The sequence below is a fragment of the Ornithorhynchus anatinus genome, chromosome X1 (genome assembly GCF_004115215.2).
Source record: "Ornithorhynchus anatinus isolate Pmale09 chromosome X1, mOrnAna1.pri.v4, whole genome shotgun sequence".
In the NCBI taxonomy this organism is placed as follows: Eukaryota; Metazoa; Chordata; class Mammalia; order Monotremata; family Ornithorhynchidae; genus Ornithorhynchus; species Ornithorhynchus anatinus.
Genome location: NC_041749.1, coordinates 91439343 through 91457271, shown reverse-complemented (window position 1 = coordinate 91457271; position 17929 = coordinate 91439343).

The following is a 17929-nucleotide window of genomic DNA, read 5'->3' as shown; positions in this document are numbered from 1 at the left end:
GTTGTAAGCTCATTATGGGCAGGGAACGTGCCTGCTAATTCTGTTGTAGTCTCCCAAGCGCTTAGTACAGTACTCTGCATATAGTAAGTGCTTAATAAATACGGTTGATTGATCGAGATTTCTCTTGCTGACCTGGAGGGGGAGTCTGTGCCCGTGAGAGAGACCAGGGCTTGGCTGGACTCATTAAGCCACATTGCACAGCCCCAGCTCGCTCCTGTTGGTCAGCTAATTGGTAAATGTTTAACATAGAGGAGGATGCCCCGACCACTCCAGCTCCCTCGGAAAAGTCCTGGAGTTGGGAATGGGGCAAATAAGGGAAAGGGGCGGGGATGCAGCCTCGGTGAAAGTTTTCCCATTTCACTCCGGGGCAGCCGGGATGCTGGGCTGCTTCTTGTCGTGGACTGGGCGTTTCCCATGCTCGACCCAAATCCCAAGCCACCCTGGGGGAGGGGGCGGGTTAGGATTCAGACAGCTTGGTCCTAAGAACTGCTTTTAAGGGCTCAAGTCCTGTTCAGGTGCTAATGGGTTTGCAGAAAAGCAGCTTATATTGCTGACACAGGGAGCACATGGGGGTGGACTCTGCCCATCCCCACTCATTTTCTGGCACAAGAAAAGCACATCCTCCCTTCCCCTGTAAACCATCCCCTGTCCCGCAGCTCCTGCCTTCTCTCAAGACACACCTGTTAAGAGGGGTGAGAGACAGCAGAGCAGAGCTCAGCATCTCTCTCTCAGGAGTAAAGAGTGACAAAAATAGGCAGCTAAGAATCCCAGGGCCTATGCCAGAGGCTCCCAAGGGGTGACTGGATAGGAATAGGTCAAAGGCTTAACTCTGACAGCAACATCAATGGTAAGCCGAAGCTGATCCACCTGTGGGGAGAGGGGTGATTCCTCTGCACCGGCCTGTTGCCCCATGATTTGGATTAGACTGTGATTCCTCTCCACTGGTCTGTTGCCTCATGACTTTACTTTGATTAGGCTCTCCAATTAGGATCTCCTCATAAAGGCTTCCCGAGTGCTCTACAAGAAGTCCTTCCAGTCTTGCTCAGAGTGTTACAGCCAAACGGCATTGATGAACTCTACCTGCCACTGCTGTCTTTCCTCAGACCCCAGTGTACCTGCTGCCTCTGTGTAAGCCTTCATTTCCCTTACCCCCTCCTCCATCACCTACGCACTTGGATCTGTACCTTTTAAGCACTTGATAGTCACCCCACCCTCAGCTCCACAGCACTTGTGTACAGATCCTTCATTTATTTTAATATATCTCTCTCTCTAAAGTATAAACTTCTTGTGAGCAGGGACTGTCTACCAACTCTGTACTCTTTCTAGCACTTAATACAATGCTCTGCACGGCCTAAGCACTCAGTAAATACAATTGGTTTATTTACAGTGTGCCCAAGCACCCCACAACTATCTCTTGCACCCGAGCACAAGAACCTTGTCTAGCTCTCAGCCCTCCTTTGGAAGGTTCCCAGAGGAGGGGAAGGCTCCCAGATTAAGCCATCATCCTTTCCTACACTTGCCTCTACTGCTCATGCAAACAAGGGGAAGCTCTGGAGTGTGTGGGAGGTGGGGGGGGGGCGCGGGGGGCTCAAGTCCGGATGTCAGTGCCATAGCTTTAGGTCTGCAAGGACATGTAAGGGAAGTTGCAAGGAGCCAGAGTCAGCTGGCCCAGTCCTCAGGAAACTGACAATGGCTGCAAGAGATTTCTCCAAACCCTTCACACTACTGCCAGGGCCTGGACAGGAAGAAGCTGTGTCCAGCCGTCCCTCCCTGCCCAGCCCTGCCCAGCCTCTCCCTAGAGCAGTCTGCGGGACTCGCCTTCCACATCATAGAGGCCAAGCAAGCTCTTTAATCCTATAATGTTTCCATGTAGGGGATTAACAGGGATTCCAAAATTCTAGTCAGGGAAAGAACACATCTCCCCCCTCCCGTCCCCATTCAAGGGCTGGAGAGGAAAAAAGTGAAGAAAGCCAATTAGCATGATGAGCAGCACCTGAAGTTAGGGGTGAGGGGGAGCGGGAGAAAACCAGGTCCCTTTGCACTAGGGTCTTGACTCACCATGAGTCCATAATTCCTCGAGGGCATAGGGCTCAAGGCTTGTCTAAACAGATTCCAGAGAACAAGGTTTTGCTCAAGAAATTCTCCAGAGACAGTGGGCAGATGCTCCCTGAATCCCTGCAGAGGACAAGGGGGAGAGAGCAGATGCTATAGGTTTTCAGTCCTTGGGATCTGCCCACCCTGAAAGGGGTTTGGGGGTGTGGCCCAAAGGGGCAGAGGGGTAGGAATGGCAGGTTAGTGTTACAAATGGCAACGTGGGGGCTGAGGGCCTTTAGTCAGCCAGAGGTCCCAGAAGACCCATTCACTTCAGAACCAAGAGGGCTCTGTCCCAGATTCAATCCCTTCCAGCAGCATTCATGGAGCCAAAGAGGGGAGAGGAGGGAAGGGGTGGGAATAGGAAACTCTTCAGCTGACCCAGAAATCCTTCAGAAATCCTTCCAGAGCCATCAGCAGCTACTGGAGTTTCTCTATCCCTGGGTCCACCCAAGGGGCTCTGTACCCAGAAGGTCCCCACTGCTTCTGGGCAGAGCATTCCTTGGCTCCCAGCGGAGAAGCTGCCCACCCAATAGAGCCCAGGACTGTTTTGCTCCCTGGGGCCTGACTCTCTGGAGCAAACCTCCCCTCTGTTCTCCTACTGCCCAGCAGCTCCAACCTCCTGCTCACTGCTTCACAGGCAGGCACCATCCAAACAGAGGGTGAGGTGGTTGTGGCATCAAAAGACTGAAACCCCCATCACGAAAACTTATACCATATTCAGGGAAACAATCAACTTAAGTGCCTCCTCCTGGCTATGGCCAGGCTCACCGTCTCGCCTCCAGAGAAGCACACCCCTTCTCCCCTGACCCCCGCTCCCATTCCTATGAGAAGCCAGTACTGTATCCTTCCACCAGTCTAAGTATTTTCCCTGCTTGCTGTCACTCCCGAACAATCCCCAAGACGTATTTCAGTGTTTCACCCCCACTGTGAGTGCAGAACACAGCCAAGCCAAAAATGTGGCTCTTGGGCTCCCTCTAGACTGTGTAAGCTCACTGTGGGCGGGGAATGTGTCTACCAACTGTTATATTGTACTCTCCCAAGCACTTAGCACAGGGCTTCTCAGCCAGTAAGTGCTCAATAAGTACTATTGATTGGCCATCTAGCATTAGACTCTGAGGCCCTACACTCCTGGCTGGCTCCCCACTTATTGCAATACTGTCCCAGGAGCATAGACACAAACATATGCACATGGTGTACACACACATACACACACATATCCTTGGGGGTATTTGGAGACAGGAATACATGTGGGGGAACAGAGGCTCAGACTCCTCCCCAGCCCCTGTGCCCTCTGGCAAACACCTTTACTTGCCTGGGGTGGACTTATCTGGAAGGGACACCCTGGGCCCAAGAACAGCACTCCTCTTTTTCACCCCTTCTAGACCATAAGCTCCTTATGGGCAGGGATCATGTCTCTGCACCCGGTAAGCGCTCAATAAGTACCACTGATTGGTTGATTAGAGAAGCAGCATGGCTCAGTGGAAAGAGCCCGGGCTTTGGAGTCAGAGGTCATGGGTTCGAATCCCAACCCTGCCACTTGTCAGCTGTGTGACTGTGGGCAAGTCACTTAACTTCTCTGTAACTCAGTTACCTCATCTGTAAAAAGGGGATGAAGACTGTAAGCCCCATGTGGGACAATCTGATTACCCTATATCTACCCCAGTGCTTAGAACAGTGCTCTGCACATATACCAACATTATTATTATTACTGATTCCAAGGGTTACTTGGAATACAGTACGGGGTTATAGGATTTGACACAAGCAATGGGCCCCTGGAGGGAGGAATTGCATAGAGAGTGGCAGAGGGACCCTTGACCTGGCAGTGGAGAGAAACTCCTTCATGGAGGAGTGCTCCCCTTTAGATTGTGAGACCGATGCAGGATAGGGACTGTCTCTTATCCTGTACCTATGCCAGCGCTCAGTCCAGTGCTTGGTACAGAGTAAGCGCTTAACAAATGCTACAATTTTTCTTGTTTCCCAGGCTGGGGTGGTGGAGGGAGTGGGACAGCGACGAGCGGCCCTGTACCCGCCCCTGCTGCTTGCCAGGGAGTAATCCGGCAGGGAAAGCTGGCGGAATGCGGAGGGTTTAGCCCGGGCACCCTGGCTGCCCGCACCCCCCGGGATTACAATAGCTCCGAGGTCCGAAGCTGCGTCACTTGGTGCGAAACTCCGGGTCCACACTCCCGGGGCTGGGGTGGCTCCTGTCCTCCTCCACCCCGACAGGCCCATCCCGACCCGAGATCTCAGTGAAGCGGGGAGGAGAGGGAGAGGTTGGGGAGGGGAGGAGAGGGAGAAGGTGGAGAGGTGCGCGGAGGTGGCAGAGAGGGGAAGATGGGCGGGATGGCGGATCGAGCTCTTCGACTGCCGGCCCCTTTCCTACCCGTCTCCAGAGCCAGTACCGACTCGGTACCCGGTGTGGGGGCTCCCACCTCCTCCCCCCCCAAGGCAAGAGCCCCCCGCCCCCCCCCCCCCACTCATCCCTCTCGCAAGGCTCGGCATGTCCCGCTCGGTTTACCTGGCTTCGCTCACCTGAGAGCCGAGCCGAGCCGAGCCCCCACTTGCCCCCGCCCCGACCCGCTGGCGTCACGTTGCGGAGCCGCCTGAGCACCGAGCCGCCGCAGCTCCTGAGCTGAGCCGAGCCGGCCCCGACCTGGGGCCCGGCCCAGTCTAGCCCTAGTCCAACCCAGCCCCAGCCCTGCCCCGTTGAGGGATTAACCCCGGCCACGTGGTCACGGTCCAGGCAACCCCTTCTCCTCCCGCCTCCCATCCTGAGCTGGATTCCCCCCTTCTCCCAGAGGTTCAGACTCTGTACTCTGCCCCCTCCCCTCAAAGTTCATTCATTCATTCAATAGTATTTATTCAGCGCTTACTATGTGCAGAGCACTGTACTAAGCGCTTGGAATGTACAATTCGGCAACAGATAGAGACGATCCCTGCCCATTGACGGGCTTACAGTTCATCCCTGGGCAGCCACGAGCCTGGGAAAAAGAGGGTAGGGGCAGAGCAACGCAGCAGGGGGGTAAGAGAGTGAACGATTTATAACAACAACAGCAAGAATGATAAAATAAGAATAATATTTTTTAAGTGCATACTACGTGCCAAGAACTATACTAAGTCCTGGTGTAAATACAATCGGATTGGATCGGTCACAGTTCCTGTCCCACAGGGGGCTCACAGTCTAAGTGGGAAAGAGAACCGATAGCACCTCCATTTTTACAGATGACGGGACTGAGGCCCAGAAAAGTCAAGGTCACATAGCAGACGGGGAGCGAAGCCAGGACTATTAGAACCCAGGTTTCCTAACTCCCAGCCAGGCCCCTGCTCTGAGGAGCTGCCTACCCGAATCGGCCACGTGGCTGCTGTGTGACCTTCGGCAAGTCACTTCACTTCTCTGGGCCTCAGTTCCCTCATCTGTAAAATGGGGATGAAGAGTGTGAGCCCCATGTGGGACAGGGACTGTGTCTAACCTGATTAACTTGTACCTACCCCAACACTTAGAACAGTGCTTGGCACATAGGAAGTGCTTAACAAGTACCATTATTATTATCATTATTACTATTATTATCTTCAGGGGTCCCCTGACCTGCTCCCCACCTTGGGGTTACTACATCCTATGCCCTGAGTGGGATGTGCAAAGAGATCCAGGGCCTGAGAGGTTAAATGAGAACTTGGATGTTCATTTCATTCCCTTTAATCCAATCTGAGCCCTTCTCTCTAGAACCTCCCAGCCCGGGCCTGGGAGTCAGGCAATCTGGATTCTAATCCCGGCTCCACTACTTGCCGGCCACGTGACCTTGGCCAAGTCACTTCACTTCTTTGTGCCTCAGTTTCTTCAACTATAAAATGGGGATTCAATACCTGTTCTCCCTCCTACTTGGACTGAGAGCCTCATGTGGGACAGGGACTGTGTCCAACCTGATTACCTTGTATCTACCCCAGGGCTTAGCACAATACTTGACACATAGTAAACTCTGAACAAATGCCACTATTCTTCTTATTCTTATTATTATGATTAGCCAGGCTAGCTACCCCCACAGACAAGTTGTTATAGGGAGAAGGGATCCAGTAAGTACCTCCATTACTAGCCAAGCAAAGGAGGAACAGCTCTTTCTACATTTCCTGAAAGGGACTGGAATCAGTGGCCTGCTGAAGGTGGCAACTTGACACTGCCCTGGTTGCATGTCTTAAAATCACCCTCTGACACTACTCATCACAGAACCAGGGTTCCCAAGGTAGGCTGGGGTTGCTATCAAAGATGCCTAAATGCCCAAATAATGCAATCATGTGAAGCCCAATTCTGTTCTGGGGATGCTGCTGTTCTGAGAGGAGGAAGGATAAAGAGCTAAATAGACCACTGTTGGTGGGGCAGGGTTCAGTGGTTTCGCACCGTGGGATCCAAAGAAAGTCAGAGTAAAGCTCTCTGGTAACTACTGGGTAGAGATGTTGATCCAGAGATCACCCCAGGAGAAAGCTTGATCCTTCCCACCCCAAGGAACACATAAAGGAAATCCCTACCCTTTGACCCAGCCGCACCTTTCATGACACTCCTGGGGTTATTTTTATTCCAGAAGTGGCAGCAGCAGAGGTAATGTAAGGTAAGGTCTTAAGATTAACTCCTTCACATTAATAATAACTGAAGTATTTGTTACTGTGGGTCAAGCACTGTACTAAGCGCTTGGGTGGATACTTTCTAGCTATTATGTCAATCCATGTTCTAAGATTCCATTCCCATACCCTCTTCTCCAAATACGAGTCATTTGATAGCGCCACTGTTCAGCTGGGGGTGGGGGTGAGGTGAGCACCCAAGTGCCGCAGGGTTACGGACTCAAGCGCATAGGTGGTGCAGTAGGGAGGGAAAATTCAGTAGGAAGATGAGAGATTGGGTGCACGGCTGAAGCAGCCCATGGCGTGACACACAATCCCCAGCTGTACCCGCCTGTGCCGGTGTCGGTTGAGCCGCACTTGATCCTGTCCCAGGCTCAGCGGTCCAGGTTCCCCAGCGATGCGGACTGGAATGTGCTTTCTCTGCCCTGCTGACTGGAGGCTTTTGTTTGTCCAGCTCACTGGGTTAGGATTGGTTTTGGAGGTTCCCAGTGTTCTATATTTTTAAAAAAATACCATATCGCTAAACTTTGGGACTAAGATTTGCTCATTTTGGGTAGATGGACTCATCGTGGTCTGGGTAGTACTATTGCAGGGGTGGGCCACTTATCCCTTTGGACAACTATCTGTGCGGCTGACAGCAAAGAGTGGTAGTTGGGGGTGGGGAAGGGATGTTTAGCCTATGGGCACCCTCAATAAACCCCCCGTATTCCAATCTTCCTGGAGTTGAGGCAAGCTAAGAGGCTGCTGAGTGTATCCACAGCCAGGCTGGAGCTACCAAAGGCTGAAGCAGCTCTCATGGAGCCAGGCAAGGCAGATCCACAGGCTATATTCTGCTCATCCCTGTAGTAGTAAGAACATCAATGGAGAAGCAGCGTGGCTCAGTGGAAAGAGCACGGGCTTTGGAGTCAGGGCTCATGAGTTCGAATCCCAGCTCTGCCACTTGTCGGCTGTGTGACTGTGGGCAAGTCACTTAACTTCTCCGTGCCTCAGTTCCCTCATCTGTAAAATGGGGATTAAGACTGTGAGCCCCACGTGGGACAACCTGATTCCCCTATGTCTACCCCAGCGCTTAGAACAGTGCTCGGCACATAGTAAGCGCTTAACAAATACCAACATTATTATCAATACCCACATCTGGGCAGCAAGAGAGAGGAGACTCTGAACAGAAATATTAGGCTGACTAAAGCTCAGAGGCCAAATCCCAAAGAGCAATAGACCCTGAAGGCAGCAGCCTTAATTCTCTTCTCAGAACAAATCCACTCCCTGATTCAGGTCTGCTGTGGCATCTTTACTGTCACTTTGCCATCAGGGTGAGGCTCTGGGTGCTGGACCCTTGTCATCAGATGAAGGGGTAGGTTTCAACTATCATCTCAACCTGGAGGATTCCCAAATCCTCTCTCCTTCTCTGCAGTCTCCCATTTCTTCCTGCCTTCAGGACATCTCTATTTGGATATCCCACTGACATCTCAAACTTCACTTAGTACAGTATCTGCACACATTAAGTGCTCAATAAATACAATTGAATGAATGAAACTTAACCAGTCCAAAACAGAATGCCTCATCTTCCCATCCAAGCCCTGTCCTTCCCCTGACTTTCCTGACCTCATAGACAGCACCATCATCCTCCCTGTCTCACAAGCCCATGACTTGAGCACTATCCTCGACTCATCATTCCCATTCAACACACATATTCAGTCTGTCACCAAACCCTGTCTGTTCTACCTTCACGATATCTCTAGAATCAGTCCATTCCTCTCCATTCATACTGCTATTATGTCAATCCATGTTGATACTGCATCAGAGCCTCCTTGCTGACCTCCCTGCCTCTCCCCACTCCAGTCCATACTTCACACTACTGCCCAGATTGTTTTTTCTGAAAGTAATTTGGTCCCTGTCTCCCCACTCCTCAAGAACCTCCAGTGGTTGCTCATACACCTCCACATCAAACAGAAACAGAAACTCCTTATCATCAGCTTTAAGGCATTCAATCAGCTCTCCCCCTCCTATCTTACCTTGCTGATCTTCTACAACCTAGACCGCACTCTTCACTCAGCCAATGTCAGCCTACTCACTGTACCTCGATCTTGTCTGTCTTGCCACTCACCCCTTTCATTCATTCATTCAATCGTATTTATTGAGCACTTACTGTGTGCAGAGCGCAGTACTAAGCACTTGGGAAGTACAATTCAGCAACAAATAGCGACAATCCCTGCCCACAATGGGCTCACAGTCTAGAAGAGGGGAGACAGACATCAAAACAAGTAAACAGGTATCAGTAGCATTATTATAAAAAAATTATAGATATATACACATCATTACTAAAAACAAATAGAATTACAATTATAAATATGTACATATATCACAAGTGCTGGGGGTGCAGAGGGGGTAGAGCAAAGGGAAAGAGTCGGAGCAATGGGGAGCAGAGGGGAAGCAGAGGAAAAGGGGGGCTTAGACCCTTTGCTCACATTCTCCCTCTGGCCTAGAAGTCTCTCTCCTTCAATATATGACAGACCACCACTCTCCCCACCTTCAAAGCCTTATTAAAATCACATCTCCTTCAAGAGACCTTCCCTGACTAAGCCCTCATTTCCTCTACTCCCTCTCCCTTCTGTGTCACCTATGCACTTGGATCTGCACTTGATACTCACTCTACCCTCAGCCCCAAAACACTTATGTAGATAGCCATAATTTATTTTAATGTTGTTCTCCCCCTCTAGATTGTAAGTTCCTTGTGGGCAGGGACTGTGTCTGCCAACTCTGTTGTATTCTCCCAAGCACTTATAACAGTGCTCTGCACATGGTAAACACTCAATAAGTATCACTGATTGATTGATTGCAGGATGAGGGTGGTCTAGGACAGAGGGAGGACAAAGGCCAGGAGTCAGTAGCCAGACAGATGAGATGGAGGTATAGTGAATAGATTGGCATTAGATGAGCAAAGTGTGCAGGCTGGGTTGTAGTAGATCAGTGAGGTAAAATAATAATAATAATAATGGTTTCTGTTAAGTGCTTACTTTGGGCCAAGTACTATACTAAGTGCTAGGGTAGTTACAAGATAATCAAGTCCCGCATGGGGCTCACAGTCTAAAAGGGAGGGAGAACATGTATTGAATCCCCATTTTGCAGATGAAGGAACTGAGGCATAGAGATTTAGTGCCTTGCCCAAGGTCACACAGCAGACAAGTGGTGGAGCAGGGATTAGAACCCAAGTAGGAGAGGGAAAGTTGCTTGAGTTCCTTAAAGCCAACGATAAGGAGTTTCTGTTTGATGAGGAGAAAGATGGGAATGTTTCCCCACTCCTCAAGAAACTCCAGTGGTTGCCCATCCACCTCCACATTAAACAAAAACTCCTCACCATTGGCTTTAAAGCACTCAATCACCTTACCCCCTCCTACTCGCACTACTCTCCTACTACAATCCAGCCAGCACACTTCACTCCTCTAATTCTAACTTTCTCACTCTACCTTGATCTCATCTATCTCTCTGCTGACCCCTCGCCCACTTCCTCCCTCTGGCCTGGAACACCCTACCCCTACCCCCCAAGCCTTATCCTCCAAGAGGCCTTCCCTGACTAAGCCCCCCTTCCCTCTTCTCCCATTCCCTTCTGCATAGCCCTGACTTACTCCCTCTATTCATCCCCCATCCAGCCCCACAGCACTTATGTACATATCTGTAATTTATTTATTTATATTAATGTCTGTCTCCCCCTCTAGACTGTAAACTTGTTGTGGGCAAGGAATGTGTCGGCTTATTGTTACACTGTACTCTCCCAAGCACTTAGTACAATACTCTGCACACAGTAAGCGCTCAATACGTATGATTGATTGAGGAGTTGAGAGTTTAGACAGGGAAGGTTTTTGGGAGGAGATATGATTTCATTAAGGGCTTTGAAGATGACAAGAGTGCCTACCCCAGCACTTAGCACATAGTAAGTGCTGAGCAAATAACAGAATTATTATTATGAGTTTCTCAGATAATTGAGTGAAAAAAAAACCCCAAACCAACACTGGGAAGCATCAGTCCCACCCTCCAGGGAGATGCTAACAGGGCTAGAACCCCAAGATAGGATTGATCCTCAAGGACCTGGGGGATGGAAACAAATTTGGAGAATGAGGAGAATAGCTTGGAAGAGGAGAGAGGGAGCTAAATTTGTGCTGGGAATGACTCAGGAACTCAGGAGGCTGTGATAACAGTGCAGATATGTGAAGTGTGACTGCCAAGGAATGGGAGGAATGGCTAAGCTTGAACAAGGGGAGAGATAAAGAGGATTTATTTGAGCACTACTCCCAAGCTGCCCAACACTCAAAATATGTAACTTGGGGTACCCTGAGGAACCCCCAGCCTTGCTGTCATCAAATGGGAAGCTGGGGTAATTTTCCTAAGAACCGGGATCTCCCAGCAGCTCAGTCCTGCTCTCACCCAACCAGACTGGCTGTTCATCACCAACTGCAGTTGGTCCTGGGCAGCAAAACTTTCACATGACTCAGACCTGGCAGGCCACTCCCTTCCTTCAGATCGTTGCTAAAAACCCACCTCCTCCATGAAGCCTTCCCAGATTAATTCTAGTCTTGGCAACCACTCCAAGAATCCCCTAGAATGTATGAACACCTCTGTGTAATTTATTCTAATCTAATGATTCTGCTGTTGCTGTTCAGTACCTTTTTGGGTTTTTATACTTCTTTTATCTGCATTTCAGATTTCCTTTTATGTTTGTCCAGTTCCCCAGCTGTCCTGGTCCCTGGGCTGTGTGTGTGTGGGGATGGAGGGAGGAGGGGGAGGAAGGAAGAAGAGAGATCAGTACACTTCCACTCTTGCATTCTCTGGCCTTTTTTGGGCAGCTCCAAAGGGACAGGAGCCAGCTGCAGAAGCCGGAGTGCAGTGGCAGGAGAAGCAGCAGCGGTAGGGCAAACGCCAAGGGCTGGGGAACAGAAGCACCAGCCCTGCCACTACAATGTTCAGGAGAACCTTCATGGAGGGAGGACATGCAAGGGAAGGGAATCCACAGCTAGTCAGAGTCCCAGGAGGCCTTGCCTTCAGTTGTCCTGCACCACAGGCTCTTTCTTGGGCTGAGAGAACTGTTTGCCTCTGAGGGATGAAGGGTGTCCAAGGCTACCTTCCACGCCCTCTCTCCTTTCCCCCTCAACTCAACAGGGGCAACGACAAGCTGATTTCCCCAGCTGAACCCGGCTCGGCTGCTCAGGGCTAAGGGTCAGATAATACAACAGGTCAACCGAGCAGCACCCAGCCCAAATGAGCTTGGATTCAAAGAGATTTGCTGAGTTAAATGGAGGCTGCACCAGGACAGCAGGACTTGGGACTTTAGAACATGCAGGGAGAGAAAAGCTTTGTGCTGTGGCCTCTGAGTTGTTGGTTAGTATCCAGAGGCTTAAGGTGGCTAATCCCCCAGGGCATTGTGTTTGCAGAAAAGAGAGAAATGGGGGGGGGGGGGCAGGGGAGGACAAAGGCTAGGATCGAGACAAGAGAAACCTCAGGGCATTTTAATTTTCCCATTACTGCCTGAGCCCCGTTTGGCCCAAAAGCCCCCAGGTTATCCTGCCTCAGCATGGCCCTGTCTGTTGTGGATTCTGGAACACGGTGCCTCGGGGTTGAGGGTCCCTCTGTTGGCTCACTTTAAAGGTGGATGTCAATGAACCTAAGGATCAACAGGGCCAGGCAAAAGGCAAGGGAGGGAGGGTAGGTGACTTTAGGAGGCACAAAAGACCTCTTGCTCTCCCAACCTTAGTTGCCGACTGATTTCTGGAGTGACTCTCCACTAGGTATATAATAACAATAAATAATTAAAATAATATTTGTTCAGCACTGGAGTAGAGTGCAAGCAGACCGATCACAGTCCCTGTGCCAAACAGGGCTCGGTCTAAGGAGGAAAGAGAAGAAGCATTTAATTCCCAGTTTACAGACGAGGAAATTGAGGCACAAAGAGGTTAAGTGCCTTGCCTAAGGTCACCCAGCAGGCAAGTGGCAGAGCTGGCATTCAAACCCAGGTCTCCTGGCCCCTACGCCTGTGTTCTTTCCACTAGGCTACAATAGGCCATGACTAGATTTGATTCGTCAAGTATATCTCTGAGAGTATTAGATCCTCAGGCCCTCAAGGATCATATAAATCCTTGCTCTCCTCCTTGCCAACCTGCGGTTCTTTCTGGGAAACACAACCCCCATGTAGAGGGACGCAGATTGATACTGGCCTGATTATGGCTCCTAATCCTGTGGATTAGGCCTTCACTCGGGGGCTAAATGAGAGCCCATTTCTCTCCCTATTCTTGGCTGGTGTTGACGCCATCTTCCTCTCTGACCTGCTGAGGACTCTCCGCAAGCTTTCCAGAACGGCCTGTCCTCACCCCGCCATTTCTCAGTAAAACTGCAGGGTTCTGGTGCGGGACGGCACGGGCTTTGAGCGCCACCTAGTGGCTTCAAAGCGCCTGACATTGCCTGCCACTCAATCTGCTGCTTCTGCCTCCGCGATGTTGTCTGGGTTTCCCCCTCAACTCAGTGGATTACTACCCTTTCCCCCTCCTCAAGAAACACCGGGGATTTTTACTCACCCTCAAGGCCCACCGCTGAGCCTGCATGGGCTCCCTACATGGCGTCTTTTACCACCCCCACTCATATACCTGTGAGAAAAAGGCAGGAGAAGGAGACCAAAGGGGAGAATATGAGAACAGAGGGAGTAGGGGGAGGCATCTTGTGGCGAGAGACTGGGGATGAATCAGACAGACCAGGCAGACCCACAGACACAGAGAAACGGGGAATCAGAAATGGGAAGATGGAGACAGAAGCGGAGAAGATGTCCAGTCTCTAGTATCATTTTCATACCCAGCCCTTATCCAGTTATCCCTCACTCACTTTTCTAATCAGCTGTTCCACTAATGATGTAACTTCCTGCCAATCAATCAATCAATCGTATTTATTGAGTGCTTACTATGTGCAGAGCACTGTACTAAACATTTGGGAGAGTACAATACAACAGAGTTAGCAGACAGGTGCTTCTCTTCCAGGCCCGGGAGGTGGAGCGAGGGGATAGGGCAGGACAGGAGTGAGGCAAGGCCTTGGGAAAGAATAGCTTGGAGGTGGAAGGAGGAGATACATGCAGCTTTTTCTCCTCTAATGGAGTGGGCCAGAACCTCCCTGCCCTCATTTCAGATTGTGAGCCTCCTGCGGGCCAGGAGTCGTGTCCAAATTATTATCCTATCCCCCGTTTAGTGCTCAACAAATGTCATAAGTAATAATAATGATAATGAAGCCCTTCACTGAGCCTCACAGGTCCTGAGGAGAAACTGAGGCAAAGCAGCCAATGAATCCAAAATCTCAGTACAGGAGCTGCATCAGATGGGAGATAGGCCCTGGCAGGCCTCCCTCCTCAGCCCCACCCAAGTGAGGGAAAAGTTAGTTAAAGAGAATCAGACCTCTATGGAATAAACTCTCCTCTCTCGGTGGGGAAGTAGGAGCATCTAAGATTTCTGAGATTGGGGAGGCACGGGCATCCAGCCAGTGTAGAATTCCCACTTTCCAGGTTGCCGTCAGATTGTCATATGACTGGCAGATGTCAATCATAGGGGAGGCGGTGCCGCGTTGGGTTATAGTGCAACCCCTTCTATTAGGGATTGGAAGATTTTTTCAGATGCCCAGACACATTCGTCATCCAAACAAATGTCCCTTATGCAAATCCCACTCCCCTTGCCACCCCGGGCAAGCGTCTGGCTAACCGGTGGCTCCAGACAAGTCTTCCCCTGGGCTTCTCTTCTGTGGGTATGACGGGTGTGTTGGGGGTGGAGAAAGCCTCACCCCCTCCTCTTTCCTGTAGTTAATCTCAGCCGTCTCCTTTCTGTCTGTGTCCTCACTGGTGTCAGGAGCTCTGAGTAGATAGGCTCACCATCTGACTGTCTGACTCCTCTCGGGACCAGTGGTAGTGTCTCTCCGGTTGTTGGATTCATTCTGGAGAAAATTCCACGCCCCCCCCCCCATCCTCATGACACTCGACTGAATAATCAGATACATCCTCCAGACTCCCCAGCAGGTTTGAGGTGGCCTCAAATCAAACCCGCCCACTTGGCTTCTTTTGGGGAGCAAGAACTCTTCTCTTTGACTCCACACCCTCCTGCTTTTCAGCATGGTCTGTCCGCCCTCTGGCTCAGGGTTTGCTGGGGAAAGAAGCTACACCAGAAGCTAAAATAGGGAAGGTCCCGGGAAAGGGGCCAGTGGTGCCGCAGTGCCAAGGAAAGCCAGGCAGCGGGACAGGACTGGGCAGGGTTGTTATGCGCTTTAAGAGTCCCAGAGCTCAGAGCCAGAACAGAGATCCAGACCTGTAGACAGGAGGAGAGACCCTCTAGACTGGAAGGTTATAAACCAAAATAGAAAATCGCAGAGTTCCCAGAATAGGAGGTTTCTCCGCATGCAAAATGATGAGCCCATCAGTGCCTCTGGCCTGTCCAGTGACTCATCTACACACAACCACATATCTCTGACTGCTCCTCCCTCCCCTCCCCACTCCAGCTCCTTGCCCCAGCTCCCCACCCAGCCCTGGGGATCCGGCTTAAGGCACTAGCTTTCATCACTTGGAAGCAGGAGGGGAAAGGGGCAGACTTCTGGTATCGAGGCAGAGGAATGAGCCCTGCTAGGGAGGCCGCTCCAATCCTTGACCATCCAGGGGCCGTTTTGCCCTCAACCCAAGCTCCCTATACCTCCAAAACAAGTCCAGGGGCCCTATTTGGGGGTTCCTTTTTTCTCACCCATAAAGTCAGCTCTCAGGTTATTCTGTGAGTGACGCAGGTGTACCCAAAGGCTCCCCCTCTGCCAAAATCCCCACTGGGGCTGGGGCCAATGCTTAAGTGTCCCTATCCTCTCTGGGCTGGAGCCTCCTGCATCACAGGTACTTGATGGCTCCTACTCCATTCTGATCCTCCTTGACCTCTCTGCTGCCTTTGACACTGTCGACCATCCCCTCCTCCTCCATACCTTATCTCACCTTGGCTTCACGGACTCTGTCCTCTCCTGGTTCTCCTCTTACCTCTCTGGCCGATCATTCTCGGTCTCCTACGCTGGAGCCTCCTCCCCCTCCCATCCTTTAACTGTTGGAGTTCCTCGAGGGTCAGTTCTTGGCCCTCTTCTGTTCTCCATTTACACTCACTCCCTCGGTGAACTCATCCGCTCTCACGGCTTTGACTACCATCTCTACGCAGATGACACGCAGATCTACATCTCCGCCCCTGTCCTCTCCCCCTCCCTTCAGGCTCGCATCTCCTCCTGCCTCCGGGACGTCTCCACCTGGATGTCGGCCCGCCACCTAAAACTCAACATGTGCAAGACTGAGCTCCTCATCTTCCCTCCCAAGCCCGGTCCGCTCCCAGACTTCTCCATCACCGTGGAGGGCACGACCATCCTTCCCGTCCCGCAGGCCCGCAATCTCGGTGTCATCCTTGACTCGTCCCTCTCGTTCACCCCACACATCCTATCCGTTACCAAGACCTGCCGGTTTCACCTCTACAATATCGCCAAGATCCGCCCTTTCCTCTCCACCCAAACGGCTACCTTACTATTACGGGCTCTCGTTATATCCCGGCTAGACTACTGTGTCAGCCTTCTCTCTGATCTCCCTTCCTCCTCTCTCGCCCCGCTCCGGTCTATTCTTCACTCCGCTGCCCGGCTCATCTTCCTGCAGAAACGATCTGGGCATGTCACTCCCCTTCTTAAACAACTCCAGTGGTTGCCTATCGACCTCCGCTCCAAACAAAAACTCCTCACTCTAGGCTTCAAGGCTCTCCATCACCTTGCCCCTTCCTACCTCTCCTCCCTTCTCTCTTTCTACCGCCCACCCCGCACGCTCCGCTCCTCTGCCGCCCACCTCCTCACCGTCCCTCGGTCTCGCCTATCCCGCCGTCGACCCCTGGGTCACGTCCTCCCGCGGTCCTGGAACGCCCTCCCTCCTCACCTCCGCCAAACTGATTCTCTTTCCCTCTTCAAAACCTTACTTAAAAATCACCTCCTCCAAGAGGCCTTCCCAGACTGAGCTCCTCTTCCCCCTCTACTCCCTCTGCCATCCCCCTTTACCTCTCCGCAGCTAAAGCCTCATTTTCCCCTTTTCCCTCTGCTCCTCCACCTCTCCCTTCCCATCCCCACAGCACTGTACCCGTCCGCTCAACTGTATATATTTTCGTTACCCTATTTATTTTGTTAATGAATTGTACATCGCCTTGATTCTATTTAGTTGCCATTGTTTTTATGAGATGTTCTTCCCCTTGACGCTGTTTAGTGCCATTGTTCTTGTCTGTCCGTCTCCCCCGATTAGACTGTAAGCCCGTCAAACGGCAGGGACTGTCTCTATCTGTTGCCGACTTGTTCATCCCAAGCACTTAGTACAGTGCTCTGCACATAGTAAGCGCTCAATAAATACTATTGAATGAATGAAAGGTACTTGCTCCCCTCCCCCTGCCCTCTTATACCAAGCTTCTCCAGGCAGGGGTCCCCTCCCAGCAAGCGTCCAGCCGAACACAAAATGTCAAGCGAGTCTAGCCAGCCTAATTATGATTAGCCAGCAGGACTGGCAGAAAGTGACTTCTGATGCTCAGCTTAGCTGTTCCAGGAAGCCTGAGTGCCCGCTCTTCTCCTGACTTCCTATGCCCCCTGGGCCTGGTATGCTTCTGCCCCATCTAGCCCTGGCCATAGGGCAACAAAGAGCCCGATGGACTGACCTGTACCTGCAGAGCCTGGCTGCAGGGGGATGGTGAGAACACTGGAATGCCCTAGGAATGAATGGCCACTGTCTTTCACACAGCCAGAAGCTGCTCTGCCAGGGACAGTCACAATGGACGCTTTGTTCCGTGGAAGGCAATCTCACTCTTCCCGCAGCTGCTTCCTCTGGACAAAAGAACTTTGGGGAGTGTGCTCCTGCCTGGTCTCCTTCTTGGCCATTCTGCTGCCTCTGACATGGGGGAGTCAGGAGACCTGGGGCCTAGCTGCACCTTCTCACTGGCGTGCTGTGTGACCTTGGGCATGCCACTTTACCTCACTGTGCCTCAGTTTCTTCATTTGTGAAATGGGGATAAAAGATCCCTGCTGTCCTTACTTCTTAGAAGGTCGGTCCCATATGGGTCAGAGACTGTCTGATTTAATTAGCTTGTATCCAGTGCTTGGCAGGTAGTGAGTGCTAAATGAATACCACAACTAACTCACATTTGGAAACTTAGCTTTCTCACATATGCAGATCAACTAAGACAAA